Here is a 25,662-nt window from a genome sequence, read left to right as displayed (position 1 = left end):
CTGTTGTGACACTGTTGACCAACAGCTCTCAATTTCTGGCTGTAAATTCAATACCTACAAAGATAAACTAAAATTATTCAAATGGACATCTGTATCTGTCGAGCTTATGAGCTGTTTGCATTAATATTTGATGCTAGTTGGGCAAGAATTATCAGTGATATGGCAATCTCTTCCTTCTGCTCCCTGCTTGAATGGCAAGAGCATTTTAAAAAAAAGAGAAAGAGGAATAAATACTAGGCCTGTTCATACAGCTACACCTGTTCTCTTAAAAAGGAAGAGACATTTCCCCCAAAGAACAGCTATTCCCTGGATAACCGTAGTAACAAAAACCTGCTGTGTGAACAGGGCTAAAATGAGCAGCTATTGAGGATTTAAAAACTAGTTCACAACCACTTATTTCTCCAGCAGCCAGCCAGACCTTTGCTCCACTTGCGATGTCGCGCGGTGCTGCAAGCTCACAGAAAGTACCAGACACGTCCTATTTCTGGATACCCAGAGCTGAATCATAGTCTTGCAACAGGAAAACTGGGAGTGCTGGTAAACCAGCAGGATTCAATGGAGCAACAACAGTGAGCAGTCAGGGACCAGAGAGTACCAGCAGGCTGTAATAATCTGAGGAGGTGCCCAGGGCACGAGGCTGGGTCTGCCCCCAGAGCCGTCCGACTGCCCAGACAGACCCCAGAGGAGTCCCTGGCCCCACAGTGGGGAATGCAAACACAGAAGCGATGGAGGCAGTGCTGTGACAGGCACTCACCTCTCACCACTCCAGCTCAGCTGATCCCCAAATAGCAGTTTTCATTGGGAGGAAACAGAACCACCATATTGCAAACCATGCAAAGCTAGAGTTACTCACTCATCATAAGGAATTTGCATGGAGTAGTAAATTGCTAACAAAAACCTACTAAAATTGTCTTTGTAAGTGCCCATATTCACCATTAAAGTTCAGGGAAGATCCTTCATTTGCCCTGGATACACCTGTCTTCTTTCAGTATTTTGAGGCTTCCTCTTGCTTCCTTTTTTCAGGTTTTTAGTAAAGCAAAATGGAAGCTAAACCAGTCAGGAGTTACGAGTGAAGTGTACAGACCATTTCAATCAATGCTGTTAATTAAAAATACAATTAGAACAGAATCAGTAATGAGAATTGGAACACAATAAATAATTAAAACAAAATTAGTTTGGATCTTTTGTTGAGCCAGTCACTCCCCAGTTACAAGTAAATGGCTTTTTACTTCATTGATAGCTACAAGAGCAGCCCTAAGTTCTTTTTTCAGTGTTAGGGTGTAAGTACATAAGTTCCCCCCTTTCCCACCTTTCCCTTTCTCTACCCACCTTCCACAACCAATCTGCCATTCATCTCCCAGGGCTGCAAAACGGGGAGCTGGTCTGAGAAGTTGCAAATACAGAGCAGGAAAGCAGCATATGGTGGCAGAAAATAACAAAAAGCCTGTTAATTATTCCAACAAAACATGAAACATTTCCCTACAGCAGGAGGGAAGCTGTTGGCAAATTATTATTTATCTGTTTATTTATGCTGGAAATAGGCAAGGGCAGAAAGAAGTAAGACTGTTCCACTCACAATCTACTGGCAGCTTTTTTGTACCTTACTCACAATCATTTTGGAGTGTAGAAACTAACATTGCAGGAAGCAACCTGGGAAGGAAAGAGGCTTTGTTCCTCAACCACCAGGCCTTCAGAACAAATGCTGGGCACTAACATAGCTAATGGCTTCATTTCTGAGCTCAGGTCTGCAGGAATCCTTTTTTACAGGCTATTGTGTCTCTGACTGATATTACCACAGCAGTGTTACAACTCTATAAATTGTGTATTGACAGCTGTGGTAGGTTTCCTGCTTTTCTTATATTCATTCACATCTTAGGTGTTCCTTCCTTCCTTGAAGGAAAGACATCTCTCCCCCATGTTGGGAAATGTGAGTGACAAAGAATGGGGTGCTGAGAAGAAAGTTTCAGCTTTCACTTACTCATTGCATAACCTTTCCAGTTCCAGTTGAGAGGGAAGAAACAAATGAACCCTTCTGACTGAGTCACTATTTAAAAACACATAATTAGCTAAACATCATGACAACCAGGGATTAAGTATCCTTCTCTCTTATTGGACTTCTATCACTAAAAGAAAAACAACAGGTAACTCTTCTAGTAACTCAGTTATTTTAGTACCACAGATCAATAGCTTGATTTTTGCATTTCTGAGAACTATGAAGCCTAATAGCTATAATAAATATTAACATGTGTCCTCTAAGCTGTAATGGAGTTTTATGAAGGTGTATGTTCACTGATGTAATTTTTCAGGAAGAACTGGCTTACAAATATCTTTTAAATCATTAATTTCTGTGAAATAGCAATTGTTACCACCACAGCTGCTCCAGTGCTGATTGTTGTTTCTTACACAGACAATTATTTTCCAGATAAGTATTGCTGCAAACTGTAGGTAAAGTTAGATATAGAGTTATAGGAAATAGTACTGGCTTTCTTACAATTGCCTCCACTGGTTTATTGTGTAACTTTAAGTAAGCGTTGAACTTGTCAGTTCCTCGGTTTCTCCAGCTGCAAAATAAGAATAACTCTTAAAAAAAACTCTTAAGTTCTGTTTAGTGTTTCAAAATCCTCTCATAGAATGAATGTGTTGCAAAAACCTATCTTAGAAAGATGAAGGAATTCATTCATAGAGTGATCCATTAATTCCTTTATTTATACAGTTTAAGGAATCCTTATGCTAATTCATACTGGAAATTTCTCCTGTCCCCCTGCAGCGCTTACCAAATCTCTGCTACTTAGGAGCATTTCTGTCTTTGCTATTGTGAAATGTTTATGCCTTGCTTTGGTTTTTGTTAAAAGCTTTTAAGATGTAGCCTGCTACTGAAAACATGGTATCTTTTCCTGAAATAGATAATTAAATAGATAATTAAATTATCATGAGTGTTAGAATATAATATAATCTTTATATCTGAGAAAAAATAAGTTTTAGAAGTGAAAGAGGCTCCCCAGAAAAGTGTCAGGAAGCCTCTGTCAGAGCTCAACAGAGTTTTTGGACAATGCCCTCAGGCACATGGTGTGATCCTTGGAGTTGTCCTGTGCAGGAGGTGGACTCAGTTACCCTTGTGGGTACCTTCCGACTTAGCATATTCTGTGAACATTGTGTGCAGTCTGGTCAGCAAAGTAAAGGTACAGCACTGCTTGAGTCCCTCCTGAGGCACCAAGGGGCAACTGAGTCTTGTGCCTACTGTTGTAATATCTCAAGACATGAACATCTGTTTCACTCCTCAGTTTCCTAAAATTATTTAAAGTGAGTAGTCTTTTTTCAGTGGGCAGTTTTGCATGTGTCATTCCCAGGTCCTTCTTTAAGCAACTAAATTAGACACACATTCACCAAAAGAATCAGCCGTTTTCACAAACATCTGTACACCTTTCTTTTTTTGAGAGAGCAGACAGGTTGACACTGAATTGTGTCACTAATACCTTTTATTATTTCACACATAATATAGCTTATGAACCTCCTAGTCATAACAGAATTTTACAAAAGCATAGATATATCCCTCTAGGATAACAGGAAGAAAAAACTGAGGGATTATGAGCTTCTTGCTTACTTCAATTTGTTGAAAGGCAATTTCTGTATGGCAGTAAATGATTTTTGGCTCCAGACCAGTAAGACTGGTTCTTTCCAAGGTTGCTTATACCCCATTATCACATTAACTCATTAGTTTTCTTCCAGATCACAGCATCATTTCTGTAAGGCTTAGAAATGGCACGAATGTTGTGTTTTCTAGGGAGATTTCTTGGGTACCGAGTTACAACAAAGGTATTAGATGTGCAAAAATGTATCTGCAATGCTGTCTTCATTGGCCTATTTAAGGGCATCTAAATCTATGAACACATTAACCCCCATATGTGCCATCTAAATTCCTCTCCCTGAAAACATTATTCTTCTACATACTTCCACTTAGGCTGTATATAACAAAAAAAAAACAAACAAAACCACCAAACCAACAAAAAACCCAAAATAAACCAAACCAAACAAAAAAACCCCCAAAACAAAAAAAAAAAACAGAATCATAGAATCATCAAGGTTGGAAAAGACCTTTAGGATCATCCAGTCCAACTGTCAACCCAACACCACCACTAAACCACTAAGCCATATCACCCAGCACCAGATTCAGACTCCTCTTAAAACACCTCCAGGGATGTTGACTCCATCATTTTCTTGGGCAACCTATTCTTATTAATAAATTAAACCAAGTCTGTCTATAATATCAGTGCACTGTCAACCCCAGAAAACTCTGAATTATGTAGAATGACTCCATGTCATGGCAGATTTAACTGTCTTGTCTAAGGTTTGTCCTGAGTCTTCCAGCAGTTGGTGCCTTTTCTGCCAGACGCAGCCCAGGACTCGCAGCCTGCAAAACTGTTGCAGTTCAGACTTAGTTCAGTCACAGACTTTCTATATTTGCACTTTCCTTTTATAGCTCAAAGTTAAAAATATCTTAAGTTTCTATGTCAAGTACAGCACTCAAACCCCTGTAATGCAGTTTTGCAGTTAAATTACCATCTGGATTAACTGTAAACTATTAACATCAGTAAAAGTGCAGAAGAACTTGTTACTGCGAGAAATGTATCTACTTTTTATTATCTTGCTTTCCATTGTCATACATTATTTTCACAGATTATAGATGCACTTTATTTATTAAAATCTTTTCCAGTTGTCATCTGTATTTCCCAAAATACCTTATCTAGCAGACCTTTGCACAGCTCTGCTTCTCTTTACTCCTTCTGCATTTTTTATTTACCACTGGTGCAATGGGGTGTTGCGTGTTCACCTTGGGCCTACAGTACTTCAAATAAATTCTCTTTATTCAATGAGAATTCAATTATTCAATTATTCAATTCTCTCCACTTAACAGAACACATTAAATTTAACTGACAGCCATGCTACTGTTTTATAATAATCCTTTACCTTTCAAAATATTAAAGCAGAAAACAAAAAAGAGAACTAGGGGGGAAGAAAACAAGCAGTAAAAGAACTATAGCTTTTTATGAACTTCTGACATAAAGCCTGAAATTATCTATCACTGCTTTCTATTTATTTGTGGAAAAATATGATTTAAGAATTAAGACAAATGTTGTAGGTACGAAGTCCAATGTTATGTGTGTTGTTATTATCAGTGTATAAGACATTATGTCCACTACTTGTTACAGAGAAGTGAAGTTAAAGGCAAAGCAGTTGGGCTTGAGAACCTAATCTTGCAAGCACTCACCGTGAGGGAGTGTGCTTCCTGATGTGTTAAGCAGTGAAACAAAAACAGGCAGAAAAATACTTGCAAGTTCTTGGAGTCACCACTCATCCTCATTCTTTGGATTGTACACCAAAACTGGATGAGATGCATGTGACAGATACCGCTTGGAGGTAAGAGGGAGTATCTTTGGGATTGATTCCCAGGACATCGATAGTGATGGTTTCCTTGGGATCTCATCACACATGAGCTGGTGACCCTGGCAACCAAGTAAGCTTGCAGCATCCCTCACAAGCTTGTCTCTCCCATGGAGGCGGAGGCAGATTCAGATCACCTCAAACCCCCACTGCCGGACACCCTCCTCCTCATCTCATCAGCGTGAGCACTGCACCTGAGCTGCTCAGTCCTGAAATGCCTTGAGAACTGTCCAGTTACAGCTCCTGTTGGGAGAAAGTTTATACAGGAATCAGGGAGCAGGGCACATGCTGTGGAGGCCACATTTATCTGAGCCTTTAATTTCCTAATGGAAAAGGATGATGTAGCTTTTCCATTCTGTAGCCAAGGGAGAAAATGTGGCACTGCTAACAACTTTGTAGACAACATGATTTGCATGATTTCACCAAGAATTAGATGCTCTAATTTTTGATGATAAAAAGTGTTAAGAATTCCCTTTTGTTAAAAATAGCTTACTCCTATGACTTTGGTTCTTAATAGTTTATCCAGTATTTATTTGAAATATTCTGATAAATGTTCAGAACTTTACAGCCTTATATTTGATAATTTATTTAGCTGCTTAGTATAGAGGTAAGAATGTCTTCCAAGCAACAGCTCGTTTAAAACTATACCTGCAAAAGTTATTATTTAGAAGAGACTTGTAATCTTTTGCCACAGTCAGTCTAAAAAAGCTCTAAAAAAATAATGCTGCTGCTTCTACTATATTTTTTTCCCTTTTTTAAAAAATTTTCTTTTAAAGAACTTATGATTCCATTCCTTTTGGTTCTTTTGGGAAAAAGTCTCTTTCCTTTATGAATAAGTCTTTCTTTATATTGTTTACACTTTTAAGATACATTTTTAATTTAAGTTGACATAACTGTATCAAGATTTCTAAGTAGAAATTTCAGTAGTTCTTCCTTAATGGTGCTTTGCCTTCAGGGTGTTTATCTGATAACAGATGCTAAAAAAAAGAATAACAACAACAACAACAACAGCAATAACAATAATAATAATGTAACTTATTTTTGCATTTCCTTCCTTAACCACCTTTTCTTCTGAATTAGCCACATTTTTAAGTAGAAAATTTTATGTCTTCTTTTGTCTGGTGTTAATTTCAGGCAACTTTCTATGCTTCTATACTCACAAGTCCCCAGTAATCCTGAATCTTTGTCATTTGAGACTTTGGATTTTACTCTCTCTCCTACCACTGTCCTGTCATGATTTTTATGGGAATGAAAACCCAGCTGTCAATTGCAGAAGGAAACATAGTGTGCTTCAGTCAGGTTTCCAGCCTTAACAACTAGGATTCATGATCAAAGGACACCCCCAAAAAGAGGGATTGGATAGTCCTCACAGAAACTGAATCTCAGTTTATGATGCTAAATAATCGTAAAATCTGATTTCTCAGTTTGAGTTTTGCATAATCGCAGCAGGTTGGAATGAAATAACTAAACTGGGGTCTTTTTCAAAGTTCTATAAAATATCAACACTGATAAGAAGTACTGTGATGTTTCTAACCCTAGAAAATGTCACACTCTGGTCAAAGTTGCCCAAAGGACTGATGAATTTAAAAGAGCAGCTGTAGCAGTCTGTTAGGGATATTTTATTTAATATGACATGATGCTTTCCTTTGAAAAAATTTATGAAGCTATACAATAGCAATAAGACACTTTTGCAGTGAATACAGAACAGGCTAACAACTCTCTAAAGAGTTGTTTCAAATGAAATCACCTTACAAGGGTCTCAGAAATCAAGTCCAAGAATATTAAGACTGTTCATTGGTGATTGCAAGGAAAACCTTTCATGATTAATTCATGGGCAACGAAAACATTCATAGTGTGACAAATAAGAATGAGATCAGGACAGGGTGATCTCCTTTCTAATTTACTGAAAGAACGTTTAAACAGTCAATGATAAAATTATCCATCCAGATGTAGGAAGGTAAGGATGTACATTTAGACTAGGAGACTAAGACAGAGTCAGCTGAGGGTCAAGGAGTTCTGACTATTTGGTTGAAAATACCTAATCCTACCTAGATTTGAAACTAAAGAGATGTTAGTGTTAAAGAGGTATATTCACCTCTTTGCACAGAGTAAAGCAAGACTAGTGTTAGAAAGATTGAGAAAAATTTGAAGCTGCCACTGAAGAGAGACACAAGAATTATCTTGCGACAGAACAAGTTCGTGTATGTGGAAATGGATTCAAAGAGCTTATGATCCATGGCCATTCCAGACCAGAGGCAAGGTTGCCTGGTGTGTAATTCTCCAATGCATCCTTCTCCAAGGCTTCTTAAAGTTACTGTTCTCCAAGTCGTTCCAGAGGATTACATGTGCTACATTTGGTAGGTCCTGGGGAACTTTGTGTAGAATATGTGGTTCTATTAGCTGAATCAAGAGTCAGAAAGGAGTTAGAGAGAAGTAGAATGTTGTTGTCATTCAAAACAAGCTAAAAAGTAGAAATTGTAAGACTGAATATTCAAAAAATTAATAAAAGTTAAAGGCTAATATTAGGTTGACACAGTGACTACTGAGTCATGTTTCAGCAATAACGTAAAAAAAAAATAGATGAAAACTGAAGGGAAAAATCCTTAAAGATGCACAAACTTATTCAGAAAAATCAGTAGATAATAGATTTCAAGAAGAACTAACACAACTGCATGAAGATATAGCACAAAGGAAGGCAAAGTTCATTACTGACAAATCCAAGTGTGCTTGGTGACAAGAAGTCTAAATTTATTGTGGGGAAGAAGATAGGAACAAAACAAAAAAGCCTCATGAAAAACCCAGTAGGAAGATTTTCTGAACACTGCTGTAGTCAAGAAAAGGTAGGTAGGAGAAAATGTAATTTTCTGACTGTATAACCCTGGTCTAGAGTATAGAAAAGAATTCTCATCTTCATTTTGCCAACACCAATCAGAAAGAGAAAGCTTTTAAAAAAGAGGAACCAAAAGTAGTTAGAAGACTTCTTTAGGAAGAGACAGCAAAAAGAACGTATTATGTTTAGGAGAAACATATACAAAACTATGGCTAGAAAAATGATTGTCAGGTGTTCCAGTTTCTACTTTCATAATGCAAGAATGAAAGACTTAAATGACACAGAAAGGCAATAAGATCAAAACTGATCAAAAGTGATTTTTAAATAAAGTTACATGTGGAGCTCATTGTCACAAAACAATCTGAAGGTCTAAAAGATCAGTAGGAATCAGAGTGAAGTTAGACATTGATCTGAAGGTATATAAATCCCCAGGCATCAAGGTATAATCCAAATTCTACCTGGCAGAAATCAGAAAGCTGGTTCCTACTTATGAGTTATTCCACAATCACTCACTTTGTCACTTTATACATTTTCTTGTGAAACATTAGGAATAATACTTTTAGTTTAAATGCTACAACACCATGAGCATTGAATTTCAAAATGCACCTCTGGTAACCACTGATGTGGAAAATTAGCAAGGAGGAGAGTGTGTAGGTCATCACCAAGCTGAAGATAACTGGACACAGTGGTGGCCAAAAAGGGAAGGATACACAACATCCATGCCATACATTTTTGCAGGGCTATTCTAGCTTTGAAAATATTATGATATAAACAGGAAATATTTGCAGGAAAACAGAAATTCTATTGGGCCAAATGATATAGCAGGAGAAAGAAAACAACAACGAAAAAGACTTTTTGTGTTTAAACCTTTGTTTTTTCCCAATAAATTTTCAAGGATGTCATGGCTTTTCTGTTTGCTTTTCAGAAGTGTACCAACTGGTGTAATAAAATGTATGAATTCTCCCTGTAAACCTTGACTAGCACATTTAATATGTGTCAGTTACTGCTCTAAAGAGAAAAAGGCAATTTTTCATTTTGAAAGAATGACCTGGCAGCATGAAATATTTCTTTCTGAGGGTTCATTTGGCTCTGTAGTCAAAGCCAGGCTGCTAGACTGGCTCACTGGAGCCTTAAAGAGGAGGTGATCCCAACAGCCCTTTCCTAGTGATGTCTGAACAGTACAGGCTCACAGGTTTACAGACAAACCCTAGCTATTCCCTTCGGTTTAAGAGAGAGAAAAGTGATGTCATCCTCTCACTGATAAATACTAATAACAAACTGGAAGTCAAAGTAAATTCTCTACCCCAGAGAATGTTGGATGAAATTCTGAAAACAGTTGAATCAAATAGCAAAAATCCCACAGAGATCAATAGAGACAGAATTTCAGTCTATAAATTTAGATCATTCCCCAGCTGTAAAAGGACATCATAGGATGGGCTTTCTCTGACTGGCTCCTATAGTGTTTGTGAAAAAAGGTTCTTGGTATGTTGACTGCAATAATATCATTATATTTAAATTTTATACCAAAATGTCTATTTTGTCTGCTTAGCCTTATATTTTCCATTTACTCCTAGATATATTCTTTTTTAAGCCTTCCCCATTTTAGTTATCTCTCTCCCTTTAATTTTAAGCTTCATACAATTTTTTTACTTCCCTTGATTCTCTACTCTGTCACACTGATGACAATTCTTCTTTCTTTGGTTCTCTTCCCTCAGTTCCTCATGTTTACACTATTCAAAGAAGAAATGTAAGACTGTATGAGATGACAATACTCTACTTTGAAATTCTCACTGTGATTCTTTTTAGTTTGGCCATCCAGAAATCTCTTTATTCCTACACACCTTGTAGTTGCTTATATGCTTTACTGTTTGTCGGTGTGCCTGTCCCCAGTCTATCAGTCCGATTAATGTCTCAAGAAGATTTTCAGCACTAAAATCCCTTCTACTTTGCTACAAAGCATTTGGCAGATGCATAGCCTCCCTTTTTTTATTTCTGCACAACAGCTATTATTTTACTGCTTGATGTTCACAACTGTATTGTCACTCCAAGGACCACTACCAATATAAATTTCCGTGCACTTTAATTTATACTTAATTTAATGCCCCATTTCCTTGCTATAGTCAGGCATAAGTGTTTTACAAATATGACACTGCCTGTGGTTTTTCTACTGAGTCCATCTCCTTTTGCCTCTGAAGATTTCACAGTCATTGGTTCTTCTCTTCTCTCTGCATATTTCTGATATTGCGGAGCTCTGTTTACAATCTTTATTTCACAGGTGTCAATACAGAGACACTAAGACACAAATCCATCTCCTGACTAGTCATTGTCACTCAAAGAATGAGTTGAAAAGTAAGATTTGTGAAGCTAGATGAAATGAAGTCTTGAACCACAGCAACATCTTCCCTCTTTGATAAAAAAATTCAATTTAAATGGAAAACAAAACCTATGGCAGACACCAAATATATTTCACTTTATAGAGCTTAATAAGTGAAATCTTTAATAGCTGTATTTTCCTTGTCTTTTTCATGAAAACAGTGCAGTAATCATACAGCTTTCCTAACTGAAATAGAATTATGATTGCAATTGTCATTGCATGATTGTGACATAAATATACAAGAAGAAACAGTGACTTTTGTAGTGCAAGTACACTGTATATTGTAAGATAGATGGGGGTTTAGACCTTTAACCTCCACATGTGAATGCAGTTAATTATCCTTGCAATAGTAGGGTTCAAGAGGCTTACTGAAAAGGAAATATGAAGTAGCTGAAGGAATTGAACCAAGGTTTCTAACATCCCCTTTGCTGTTTGAGACACTAGCTCCCTTTTTAGTTGACTCCTTAAAAGTTACTATGTCTTCATGTAACCCTGACTGGAAACTATTTATAAAGCACTGTTAATTAATTTATTAAAATCTCACTTAGATGTTCTTTGTTTCTTCAAGCCTGTGCAATATCCTTGAGTCTCTGCAAGTGACTGTCCTTGTTCATTTCCATGCAATTGTCTTTCTGATGCCCAAAGCTGCCATTCTCCTAAAGCAGTGATGGGCATAACGCAGTTCAGAAAATGCCCACCCCCTCTGAAATAATAACAACTAAAGAAAACCCACCCTCAAAACATTACTTCTGGTGGCGGTGGAGCAAATTCCTTGAGTCCCATTTTTTTCCATTTGTATCTATCCAGAAGGTCTTTTGGAGTAATTAATAAGGACACTCTGGTTGAAGTCACTCTGATGTGGCCTGCTCAGTCTCTTTCATTGCCACTTGGCAAGGGAGAACTTTCCTTGGCCCATATTAAAAGCATGTCTTCTACAACCACTCAGAATTCAGCAACTTTCTGTTGACCTCTTGTGTAAGAGAGCAGTTCTGTAATGTCCCTGCAGTTTGGGAAAAGACAGAACCTCTCTATTCCACATCTCTTTGTCAGGAATTCATCAGAAAATCATTAGCCTAGCAAAGCGCTGGAAGACACATTTTTAAGGCAATAATACTGCTCTTACAAATTTATTTAGTACAACATGACGTTTGCAGGTGTAGGCTATCATTATTTGATACCTCATCATTCTTCTTCTCTCTATAGCCTTTTGATAGGCTCTTCTTATGTTTCAGTCCCTTTTTCTTGTCTCAACAGCAGCCACCTGGGATATGAATAGAAGACTCACTGACCTTGGTCAATAGCACTGCTTCACATATGGTCTGTGGCTCAGAAATCATATGGGGTCACAGGAGAGGACAGGCTGTATAATATGTCTGCCACATAACAAGAAATCAAACTTCCCTGATGTGGGCGCAAGTTGTACTGTTGTGCTAAATAATGATGCAGGCATTAAGAAAGAAAGAAAGTGTGGTTGAATAGAGAAAAAAGTAATGAAAATCTACCATCATTTTTTGCTAGTTGAGGGGTAGGATAAAAATAGAGAAATATTTTAGGCCTGTTTATGATCTTGGTTGTTCACTTATAATCTCACTTATAAATAAATAAGGTTTGTAAAAAGCTTTCTTTTTAGACCATTGCAATAATCATCTGAGTGGCTGTATATACAGACAGCATACATCAGAGAAGTCACAGAAAGAAATTTCCTTGCCTCTGCAGTAACTTTTAAAAAGATTCTAAATGTCAGAGCTCCATACAAGAACACAATCAGATGTCTGCAATACTTCTTAGCAGTTTCAGAAATCTAGAAGATGTAAAAGTACCTTTTTATAAATACTCAAAAGAAGGCCATAGTCCTCAGTTACAGAGGACTTTGTTACCTGGAGAATCCCTCTCCATTTCGCTGTAGCTTTGCTTACTGATTACATGAATAGAAATTAGTGGCAGCTCTTTTCAATATGCCACAAATAGAAATGCTTTAAATAGAAGGAAAGTTCCCTTCTTCTGCCACTCAAGAGCTCAGGCAGGGCTTCTCTGGAGGAGACAGACGTGACACTGCCTCTCATATACTTCACTTCTGTTCTATCAACTCTTTTTTCACTCTCAAATAAGCCAATCAGATATTCTGACCACAAATGGCCAGTTGTCCTTTGCCTATAAAAGGAATATGGGGAAGCCTTTTTCCTCTAAGTGAAGCCTCTACAACGAATGTAATAAAGACCAAACTAATAAGATTCTATGGCACTTAGACAATAATCAGTAGATATGGATGAGAAATGCTACTCTTTTTCTAACTACCTCAACTGCCCTTCAGAGGCTTAGCATAAATGTGTTCATTATAGCACAACTCCATAAGGGAAGATCCATTTTTGCTAATTTCAACATTCCTGACAACCTATTTAATACAGTTTGTTCTTCTTTCAATTCTTCTCTCTCTTCAGAAAGGTGTAGTTGAGGGGGGACAATCCCTTTCAAAAAACATTTGTGAACTCTCCTCCCTGTTTGTCAGAAATCTGGAATTTCACTCCCTTCCAATAAGTTCTGCCTGGCACTACGGTCCTTTGTGCTTCATTCATTAAAAATAGCAATGCAGCAGCATGAATAAATCCTTTGGGATTCCACATTAAATGCAGAGTCTTGCATCCTGGGCTGGCTTACATCTGTGTAGCCTTTTTGATGTCTCTTGGCACACCACTGCAGCTGTCCCTTGTAGTAGGCATTTGAATTGATTAACATGCCTGCTCCTATTTTATTTCCCTCCTGCTCTCAGGGCTTCACCCTTAAAGATTTACTGCACTTTGGAGGGGTGACGCACTCTGTAGATGCTCTGAGGACAACATAATTGCTGAATCAAAACCTCCCATGAGAATGTGAGCTTTGAACTTTGCTTTCAAGATTTAAATTCTCTATTTCTCAGCATATGTATAACAGATTGTCAGAGAATAATCTCCTAAAAAGATGCCTGTAGATAAACAGGGGAAGAGAGAGGAGCAGTCCTTTAAAATATTGCCCACTGAAATTCAGACAGTAAATCTTCAGTCCAGCAAATAATTAAACACATAAATAGTCACATGAAGTTCACTGGGACTACTCATATACCCAGTTATATGTGTATAAGCGTTTGCACTATTGGGATTTAGTAATAAGAATCTAATTAAACAAAAGCAAAACAAAAATGGTTAGCAACCCAAACTGGATTGAGTCACTGTCAGAACTGTGCTACAGTTGTCGACTACTGCATTGCTATTCTGGACTGAAGATATAAATCAAAATTTCTCCTTTCATTAGGTGTGGATTCCAATGTTTTATTTTGCAATATCTAGTGGCATTAACATATTTTAAGAACTATCAAAGAGGAGATTCTTAGAGGATCTATGGTTGCTAGGAAACTGGTACTTCGTCCTGCAAATCTTTCACACTGCAAAGAGCAAACTGGCAATAATCAGGTTTTCCTGCCAGACAGCACTCAAACAAGTGAAGTTTAATGGCTTATTTTTTTAGAATTGTGATTTAAGCTCAAGTTTGTAGAACAGGAAAATTTAAGGGTTGTTGGATTTCTCCAAGTAGGTATTTTATCTTGTATCTATAATATAGCACCCTTAAATCCTTTTTTAATCAATAATACCTTGGGTGTCTGATATCTAGAAACTTGTTTTCATTGTGCTGACAAGTTTCTGCCAGCACAAAAAGTGCTGAGCTCATTTAAGACAGTTCCAAGGGAGAGTTTTGCCATTCCCATCCTTGCCATTTCCATTCCCTTAGACTATCTGCACCCAGAGCAACCTCAAACTACCACCTTTACCACCTGCAGCTTTGGGACGTCCCATCTTACAGCTATGGCAACAGCAAGTGCATTGGTCTCCCCAGCACCTAAACATCTCAGGATATATGCACTCAGTGACAGGAGTGCCGCAGTGGAGTTTTTGCCACATTGATTGCATCTCCTAATTTTAACTTAATGAAAAGAAATATTCCATATCTGCTAAATCAGAGTGATTTTATTACAGTGACTGAAAGGGCATAGTAAGAATCTTGGAAATCAGAAATCACTGAGGTTCATAATTTGGTGATCTTTGAAATTCTGTATTCTTTATGACCCAGGAGCTCTGCTAAGCCAAAGAGCACATTATTTTCAATGAAATAACCCTTGTGATGAGAACTGTATATGGGTTTTATGCTCTACTGGATCATTGCCTTCAGTACTCTTTCAATAGGTATGTATTACAAAGGTGTTCACCTATGAAGAATAATGTCTATTTTCTCATTCATGGCTTTCCAGTTATTCAGTGTAACATCAGAATATTAAACCCCAATTTGTAGCCCACTGGAATCAGGGTTTTCATGGATTTCGATCCTGATACTGTTTAACTGCAAATGCCTTCACTTCTTGACATACACCGGGTCAGAATAGTGTTCTGATCTGATCATTCACTGTCCACTACAGCCAAACTCTTTTTTCCTTCTTGTAACTGTAAGGGTAATTGAAAAAAGTTCCTGTGGAGACAAAATGGTCATGAGAGAGGAAAAAAGGGCAAAATTCTAGCTGAAGTCACAGTGTAGGTGACTGTCATTCCTTTCAGAAAAACTACAACTTCCCCCACCTTCTACTTATTCTGTAATGATTCAAACCCAGTCTGTAATTATATTTAAGCACTTTATAATTTCAATCTAAAACCTGACAGTTCCATGCAATTAAATGTCCTGAATGTGGTATTTGTCCCCCACTATGGTAAGATTATATAGTAATAGTAGCAATGAACATGGCTGAATCATTGACAAATTCAGCCTTAACTATCTTCTCTTGCTTGCCTTGACAACTAGACTATTGAATTTCAACAGTATGAAAATCTAAAAATAGCACTGTGTGAGGAAAGACTGCAAGCAAAGCCACTAGATAATACAGGCTCAATGCTCCCGTGAAATGTGACACGTGCAAAAGCCAGATGTAATTTTAACAATACAGCTTCCTTTTCGACAAAGGAATCTCCAGAGTCTGATTTAATGTCTCCACAGTAAAGCCTAACAATTCCACGTTTTGTGTAGGAGTAAGAACAGACTTCTTTAAACTCTCAGAAAAGAATCCCTGAGAAGAATGCTAATGCACAGTGCAGTGAAAATAAAAAGACCTCTTATGACCCTGTAGCAATTAAGACACCATCCAAGTACAGCATAGAAGTCACCTTATACTTAAAATTACTACAATTACACCAGTGGACTCAGCAATGCTGACACACACCAGTAATATCATGGCTTTGCAGAAACAAAAATCACCACACATTAGGAAATACCTTACCTTACTTACTAGACAACACCGGAGTGAGTAACTGGCTGGCTCTTAGGCAGGAGTGCAGAGAGGAGCTGGCAAAAGCTTTTCTTACTTTCATACCCTGCCTAAAAAGTAGTGAAGAAAGAGGCAGATTAAGTAGTTAGCAAATTAGCTGGAGGCTTGGGAGAGTAAAGTTCCAGTCTGTTCTACCTCTTAACATCACTGTCTGGCCTTAGGACTGCCTTAAGGAACTCAAGCTTTCTGTAAAATAATTACTTCTATCTTATCTAGCAGATTAATTTTATGGCAATAAATATTCACCATCTTAAGGCTCTCAGTGAGTTCTCTATATAAATACATCTATATATTATATAGATATATATTATGAATATACAATGATACCTCATCATCTCTTCTCCTCTAGGTGGATAGCAGAATACACTATAATTTAACAGAGAAAGACCGAGACATGCTTGTTTTTCAGGTGCATAATTTGCTTGTATCCCAAGAAAACTGAGGACAAAAATGCACTAAGCAGGTTTTTCACTGGTGTAAAAAGAAAACTAGCATCAACAAACAGCACTTCTAGGAATAGGATCTCCCATATTTATACTTTCCTGGCACATAAGCCAAAGTGGTGACTAGAACAAGTTCATTTGATTCAAGTAACTTCCTAATTCTCTTCTAGTCTGCCGTGGGTTTGGGGAGATTTTTTTTTTATCTCATCCATAATATTATTAGGAGGATCCTATTCCTTTGGTAAAGAGAGAGACTGGTTTGAAGGAGAAAGATCAAAGATCTCCTTAATATTATTCTCTGGCCTCATTCTTTTATTGCTTAAGTAAAGTTCTCTTAAACAATTACAGGCAAAAATCCAAATGATCTATCATAGGCCAAGGCTTTCTATTCACTGGAATAACTGTTGTTCCAGAAATAGATGTAGCACCACTGGTATGACTTTGAAGCCCCTCAAACGTTGGTTGGAAGCAGGATGAAAAATAGGGGGAATCAATAAACAGATACTGTTTTCCACCAGTACTGTGACAGGAGAAGTGAAAGCTTTGAAGTTCGCCTTTCTTTTGAAGGAAATATCTGTGATATTGTCTGGGTTTATAGCTGCACCTTTTTTATTTTACTCTTCCCTGTCCACAGACAAGTTCATAAGTGACAAAAGTCATGAACACAGATGTCCTACTTTTAGGAGACTTACTCAACTCCCCAGTGTATGGGTGCCAGGGAAGCAACGGTGCCTTAGGAACTGACTCGTGTTCGAGGCAGTAAAGCATAGGAAAATTCTGTTTGTGGAAGAAATATTTACACTGATTTATGTTGTCCTTTCTTTGTGGACTCAGCAGACTCAGGAGGGACCATGAAAGGTGTCTAGGCTGTCCTCCTGCCCCAAGAAAGGGAAGTTGTATGTAAATTCGTCCAATCTTTATGGGACATCTCACAGTTATTATGGGAAATTCTCTTGGTACAAAACTACCTCTGTGATTAAAATAATCCCCCCAACATTTTCTCCACGTTTTTGTCTTCACCTTGAATCCATTATTTCCTATTCAATCCACCCTCAACATGAAAAATGGTTAATTTCCTTTCTCTTTATAGCCATTCTTGCCCTGTTTGGAAAAAAAAATCTTTACTGATTGCATTCTTAGTTTTGCTAGAAAGTTTTTTAGCTGTCTTACCATTCCTTGCCTTCCTCTGAACCTTTCTTTTTGGAATGGTGCTGAACACAGGGCACCATGATAAGAAGAATGAAAAGGGAAGTTTTATTTAACAGGATCCCATATGATTTATCACCTAGATAGATATAGATGTAGTTAAAACATAAAATGCATGTTTTGTAACAAACAGAGTTCTACAAGTGTAGGATGTATGAATTTTGCAGATCTGCTCCCCCTCTCATCTCTCTCTCCCACCTTCCGTCATCAACATTCATGAACAAAACATCTTCATTATGTAGGGACATATGTAGAAGCCTAAAGATGCAATCACAGAAATTCATAGGAGCAGCTATGTTAGAATTCATATGCCATCCTGGGTCACAACAACCCAAGCTTTGGTCCCACTCAGTAGGAAGCCATCCTTAACCAGTCAGGAGTCAGTGCACCAGGATATTGCAGTTCCTCCTGACTGTCTCAGATATCACTTTATACTGTCTATTGGCAAACGGGGCTTTTTTAATGACAAGTCCTGTAGCTAAATGCTTTAATACCATGTCTGTAATTCCAGTTACCAATGTCTGTATTATAGTCACCCACATATGTATACTGGCAATGTCCCGTTGGTAGTCTTCTGTATTAGTTTAAGAGACATACAGTCTGTTTAGTCAACTAGATTGCACTTTCCTCTAGCTCCTCGGTCTCCACTCACAATATTTACAATTACACTGTAGCTGGTGGGGTCACACTAGAGTCATGCTAGCTGGAACTGAAGTTACAGAGGGTCACCTGGGCAAGCAGTGTGACTTCACCTCACTATTTTACCCTTTTGTAATGTTGTGGCATCATGTGATGCTGAACAACTGTAAAGAAAACAGTTCATCGATCTGTTCTCACAAGCGCTGCTGTGTCTCTGCATCATAAAGGAAACAAAAATACTGTGCATATCTGTCTCTATTTCAGTTGGTCAGACTGCCTGGGAACAGCTTTCCTCTTGATATGAGCGCTTTGTACAGCTCCTAGCACTGTGGATCTGTGGATCTGTGGATCCTCATCTTTGCTACAAGGATTATTTTAATAAAAAACAAGCTTTTAACCACATTAGTTAAATGCATAGGTTCAAATATTCTGATTGAGAAGAAGTGTACTGAACAATTCAAGTGAAGTCTGAACTGTCATTTTAAGGCAGGAAGGCTCCTGTTTTCAGTAGTCTTTGTTCAGGTTTCAGTGGATGGTGTGCCAAGTGGCATGGAGAAGAGGTGTAGATTCTTTTGGGATCATTTTTTGAGAGGGACTACTGCACTTCATGCTTCTTGAGGATACTGGGTGTGATAGAAATCAGCTTGACTCATGGAAACAGCCCCTTAAAAGCAGAATACCCAGTGGTATAAATCAGCAAGACTTGATTTCACTGGAGCTCTGCTAATTTACCCCTGTTGGGATTCTGGCTCTGACACTTTACAGAGTGAAAATGAAGCTAAGGAACCAAAACAATGATTCTAAAATATTAGGAAATAAAACAGTTTGATAAAGCTGTTTTCCCAGCCATGCAAAAGAGAAGTAGGTTACAGTTTCAATTTAATTTGTGGTTATTTGACACACATTCACACATGCAGTATGTGTCACGGAGGATTTAAACATCTATTCTAAGAAAAATTTCCAGTATTTCTTTTTACCTTATTTCTGTTGTGATTATTCCCCAGTCTCTTTCAGCCAAAATTTCGATGAAGTTGGAACTTATAAATTATTTTTAATACACTAGTTCTGAAAAGGTCTTCAACCATACAGACAGAAAAATAAAAAAGATGGAAGACACTGTATGTTGAAGGTCAAACAGAAGTTCAGGATGACTTAGACATTGCCCAGTTATTAAAGGGATTCCCTGCCTCATCCTTCAGTAAGAATGATAGTGAACAGGGAATAATTGGAGGATATCTGAGTAAGGATGAGGAGGGTTTAACAGAAATCTTCTGTTAACAGAAACCATAATTAAGGCAGATTCAAACTAAGACTCTTCACTCTGGTGCTATCAAGAATCCTGTGGTAATCTCCAGCCAAAAATCCTGATCAATTGACACATGAAACAGCAAGCCCAGAAGCAAAGCTTTTCACTGTGTGAGATGGTACAAATATATTCTAAGTGGTAAGGATAAAATGTAACATGAAGTGGAGCGAAGGCTTTATGGTCAAGCAAGCTGAGCTATCAAGGATGCAGAGAAGTGATATAAAACACAAAAGTTTTAGCACAAGTAACTTTTTTAAGAGAAGCAATTTCATACTCAAGGAGTGAGTTCTGATCTATCTAGATTTGCACGAAGCAGTTCATAAAGTGCTCATTTGAGAATTACTGTCTAAAATTTATAAAATGCAGAGTAATCCGAAATTATTAACCTGAACAAAAACTGTATGTAAAACAAAAAAATAATATGTTAAAAAGGAAGTCTGTCAGGTTGGGAAGGGGTTATTGGAACTTAGGAAGAAGGTTTTAGACATATGTTGTTGCAAATACTTGCTAGTGACTTTAAGTCAATAAAGAGGTTTGCATAAATAATAAAGGTATTCCAAGGTATTGCCAACAACCTGGAAGCTCATGTAAGAACTGCTCTATTTATAAGCAGAGTAATGGAAACTTTTTTAATTTAAAACAAAGCCATCCACATAAAGATTTCATGTTATGGAGCTCATCACTTGGCAGCAGCAGAGAAAGAGAGATCTAGTTTTGTTAGACTGTAAAACAGTTGTGAGCCTCCAGTGTGAGAGAACCACAAGGAATCTGAGATAAGCCTAAGATGTACTGCAGATTATTTTCTTTAGAGTCACTGAAGCAGTCACATTATTGTACAAGGTACTGCCAAGGTGGTTTGTGCATGATATAGACTCCGATTACCCACTTTCAAATCAGATTTAAGGTAATTTGGAACAGATCCAGAGAAGGGATACTGAAATGACTGGGGGAAAAGAGTATGATCTTCTGAGAGCAATCAAAGAATCACATCTTATTTTCCTTCTCAAATAAAACATCTCTTCATAAATACATATGGGCATGTAAAAATAAGGTGGGAGTGATAAGCTTTAAACATAAAATTGGTACAACATCAAACAGACAACTGGTCATACAAAATTTAACATGGTTAAAATCACCCTCTCATTTCAATCAGTTTAGTAGTGTTCAGAAAAACATAGGGGAAAAACAAATCCAGCTGTTTCAAGATGGATTCCAGCAGCCTTATGGACATTGCATGACAAAGTAGTGATGCTCTGGTACAGTGTGAAAATTTTGGGTGTTGAACTTAGGTATCTGCTCTAAGAATTAAAAATTTATATATTTCTTTACTGAGTTAGGTCCATTTATTCCATATCTTTGCTGTATGCAGTTTTAGTCCCAAACATCTGAGTTTTTATTTATCATTTAATTTTGCTGCAGAGGATTTATTCTTTCACCCTAGGAAACATCAGAAGTTGGTCCCAGATAGGGAGGGAATGCTGGGAATGTGCAATGGTGGTGTTGAGAGATTTGGGATGACCTACTTGTTGTTGCTTATGCCTAAATTGGTTGACTAATCCTTTTCCTCATGTCAGACATGCAAAACCCACACAGCTGAATGAAACCCTCCCATTCTTTCTAATATGTGTGGTGTTCCTCTTCCCAAGGGAAAATGTCCAATGGTCCCAATGAGCTCCCTAGTACTGCAGGGGTACAGGCTGTTAGTCTTCGCATCTTCTGCCTTCTTCCCTCAGTGTTAAGCTTCTTCACCTTTATTATATTGACTGTCTTTAGACAGCCTGAGAATAGTGGAGGTGTTTTATGGCCCGTGGTGTGGAGATACACTTGGAGGACATGCTTTCTGAAAAAAATATCTAATAGAGTAAATATCTAATAGAGTGGCAACCGTGGAGACTTGAACTCAATTTTCTATGTATCTCCATGACAATTTCAGGCAAGAATTTTATAGAGAGATTCTTCTTTTTTGTAAACATCTATCAGATACCCTCAATACATGAAGCCAAATCAAATGCAGGAGGATATTTCCTCCAGATTTATTAAAGTTTCTAGAGATTCAATTTTAGTCTTTCTTCTGTCAGTGCTTGTGATACTTTAAAACTTATAAAAGAAATCTCTAAAAATTGATTGAGAGTCTAATTAAAGATTGATCCTATCAAATTATATAGTCTGTAATTTTTATTAAATCAAATTTTTAACTCTTGTACTCTATAGGAAAAGAAAGGAAAAGGGTCACAGCAGTTCCTATCAATAAAACTTTAGTAGAACTGCAAGCACAAAAGAAATGTTGAAGTAATACAGTTGGATTGAAAACATGTGGCAGTTTATAAATATGTCAGAAGTCCAGATGACTTTAGTTATGAGTGAACTCTAATTTACAGCTTTCTCCACCATAGAAATAAAAGTAAATTCCACAATAATAAATAAGGCTGAGTAAAAACAGACTAAATGAGTAACTTCCTGCTATTCTTTCTTTTCTTGTACATTTGGTAGCAACAAGCCAACATCCCAATCCAAAGTCCACTGAACACAATGGGAAGAATTAATGAGCACTGAGCCAGGCTCTGGATCTTGTCCCTCCCTCTAAAACTAAATAGCTCTTTCCAAAAAGTAATAATTAAAATAAAAAATCACCTCCAGGGTACCCCTCTTTTTTCACACATACATTAGGAAGATGCAGAAGGATGAAAATTACCATCAAGATCTTAGGTGAAGGAAATTTCATTAGACATCTGGAAGATCTGAAATCTCATCATTGCTTGTCCCTCAGAAAGTGATCATACAGGAGAGGAAATAAAATATAAACACAATTTAAACTGAATAGAATGATAGATAGACCATCAGTATGACTTTTTATTTTATTTAAAAAGGTTTTTGTTCAATAATCAATACTATAGACACTGATGAAATAACAAAAATATCAAAGAATATATATAATGCTATATAAAATTTTATATAGTCAGTGACTAAGAACACTGCCATCGTCTTGAGGTTGCTTGACTCATTCATGAAACATGGAAAGAAAAAATTAGGGGATCACAGTATTCTTCATTCACGCTGTTGACTTGAAAACAACTGAGGTTGTCATGCTGTCTGAAAAGCAATAACCATATTCGAAAGGAGAAAAAAGCCACAGTTAGATTTCCTAGGGTTTCCATTAACAGCATCCATGCTTTCATCCAAGCCAGCAAATGACTTTGTTCTCAAAGAATATAAAAAAATATCAACTTGAAATCTAGAATAAGTGGGGGGGGGATTATATAAAAAAAATAAATAAATAGCTGATTTTTTTTTAATATCTGTTCCAAAATGGACTTTTAAATGTTCAGCACTTCCAGAAAAGAAGAGTCTTGGCAGTTCAGTTGTTTTACACTTGCTTCCTTCAAAAACTTGAAAAAAATCAGGTCTCTACCAGTACTTTTAAGTATTGCCTGAAAGTCCTTCCAGGCAAAGTTGCCACACCAAGTATTTCTGCAAAAAGTAAAATCTGCAAACCAGTCTCAGTATTTTAAGTAAGAGACTGTATATGAAAATGTAGGCCAAGCTTTTTGTTAAAAGCAAAAATTATTATTTTTAGGCTGATTAAATAAATTCTTTAGGCACACTGCATTGACATTGTTTAAAAAAATAAAAAAAGGTAAATAAGTCACACCTGATATTTTTGTAATTAAAGGTAATTACTGATTTAATTTTAAATATTTCATTAAAAAAATCACACAGCTTCAATCACTGCTCAGTTTAGGCATTAAGAATTACTTGAAATGAATCAACGCACTATCAAGCAGCAATTTATGAATGACATAAAATTAAGGACATTCTTACACCAACCTTTACTTCACTCTTTCTGCTTGAAATATGTCCCACTAGACTTTCAGGAAAAGATTGGTCTTAAAAGTGGCCATTTCAGAGCTGTTTAGAATATAGTTTAAAATCAATTTAGTTGGATATTCCAGACTTCATAGAGAGCAGTGGGAGGATGATGTAACCTCTAAACTTCCACAGGCTAAATCAATGGAAGGGATCTGGCTAGGAAAAGCAATTTTGCCTTAGTAAAAATGTCACCTTGTGGCAACAGAGCTGTTTTAGAAAACCACAGACTTTTAAAATAGTTGTGAGTTGCTAAGGCATTTTTTGGGGAAAAAAGAAAAAAAATAAAAAAGGGAGAAGAGGAAGGAAAGGAAGAAGAAGAAAAAGAAAAGACAAAAAAAAAGGATAAAAAAAGGACCTTCCTAAGGAACACAACTCTCTGAGAAAATAAACTGCTTGGAATTAAAGCTATATTTCTACAGATGCTCCTATCTTTTCTTTCACTGTTTCTAGTTTCTCTATGCTCATTTGACTCTAGCCTGAGAGCTAGGGCATTCCCCTGAAGAACACACAGACTCTAGTACTATCGTGCTCCTATTTATTTACTAGAAGTGGCTCCCCATCCAAAGATGTAATAGAGCACTGCAGTGCTGCAGCCCAGAAAGGCCTCTGACCTGAGTCAGAGCATTCTCCTTGAGGAGGATTGATATGAACCCATTGCTCCCACATCAGAGAGAAGCCACCTCTTTACTTCACAGACTGTCAAGGAAAGGCTGAGGAGAACATCCTTGCTGGACCAAAGGAAAATTGACCTTGTTACATGAAACAAGCAGCTTTTACTGTGAGGAGGTAAAAAAAGAGCCCTACCAGGAAAAAAAAAATTAATTGCAGCTTAGTTTAGGTTTCTTGTTTGTTTTGGTGTTAGACATTTGCTGTGGCTTTTTTCCTTCACTAATTTCCTGTCAGGATTGGCAGCCAATGACTCACCTGCATTCACAGATGAGTATCACCAGAACATCAGTCCACAGCTTCTCTTCTCTATCTTTTGCTTTAATCACACAAAGCAACCCCCACACTGACCCCATGAGTGCAGCAATATTCAAAGCACTAGATAAAAGCAAGGCCAGGTAGCTTCCCCTTATGTCTGCAGATATTGCCACAATAGAAGTTCTGAAATCAGATACTCTAAGTACCCTGTCTTCTTGGGCGACTCCCAGAGTTCAAGGTAAAGCAATAGTAAGTAGCCCTGAAGAAAACTATGCCCAATCTCCCCAAAATAACAGTAACATGATGATTAGGACAGTTTATGAAAGTCCATCTCTGGAGAGCCAAACTGGCAAGTTCATGGGGTCTGCCAGTAGCTTCTCACGCCTGGGGAGAAAGCCTGAGTGGTTCATTTTCTGATCAGTAATGTTGAAACTATTTCCTGCATATCACAGAATCTGCATGGATTCAATGGATAGATATAAATTAGAGAAAGAAATTATGGGTTCCTAGGTTAAATTTTTAATCTCAAAATCTGAGATTTATCACAGGCAACCTTGTGATTCTAACAGATGTTGCAAGGACCATGTAAACATGTATTACATATGTTACTAGAAACTGAGGAGGGGTTTTCCTGCAGCTGGTTTCCTATGTATCAAGTTATGGTGAATGCCTAAAATCTTTAATGTTTGTAATCAGAAATTACCATGCAAACACCAGCCTGACTGATAGCTTATCTAGTGAGCAAATCAAAAGTAAATGAGAAAGTGGGAAGACCTGTGACCCAGTGAAGTACCAACAATTTGTCACTTGGGATGTTCTAGTAGGCAGTTTGACAAATTTCCTGCTGGTTAACTGATTAAATTTACATTTCTCTATTTTTAATCTTTAATTTATTTCATACTCAGATATGATTGTTAGCCATTAATCAATAAGGTTTAAAGTATTAATGATTAATAGCCAGTGCTTTCAGTATAAATAAGAGATTCTGTGATGCTGGGATTTATCTGGCTCTGGAGATTGCAGGATTGCTCTGAGTGCTCATTCCTTAGTTACAATGAAGCGGGACTGGGAGGATTGATGAGATTTTTGTGCCACTGTTGTGCTAAAATGAAATGGGAGCAGCTATTAAGGATCAGTGCAAGATAATGATGAAAAAGAAGCCAAAGGGTTAACAAGACTCTGCTTTTGATATAAGTAATGTCAGAGAGATTAATGAGTCTCCGTGCTATAGATAAGTAGGGATTTACAGCATCTATACGGTAAAAAGAAACCAGGCAGATTAATGCAATGACCACC

The 25,662-nt window shown here is 37.3% G+C and overlaps 1 protein-coding gene across 4 annotated transcripts in view; it reads left to right on the top strand.

Annotated features, from left to right (window-relative positions):
• Positions 1-25,662, top strand: part of BEGAIN (brain enriched guanylate kinase associated) — a 161,569-nt gene that overhangs the window by 19,926 nt on the left and 115,981 nt on the right. The window lies entirely within an intron of this gene.

This window comes from Neopelma chrysocephalum, unplaced genomic scaffold (assembly GCF_003984885.1).
Source record: "Neopelma chrysocephalum unplaced genomic scaffold, ASM398488v2 Primary Assembly neopelma1_24, whole genome shotgun sequence".
In the NCBI taxonomy this organism is placed as follows: Eukaryota; Metazoa; Chordata; class Aves; order Passeriformes; family Pipridae; genus Neopelma; species Neopelma chrysocephalum.
This window is presented reverse-complemented; position numbering and strand designations above follow the sequence as displayed.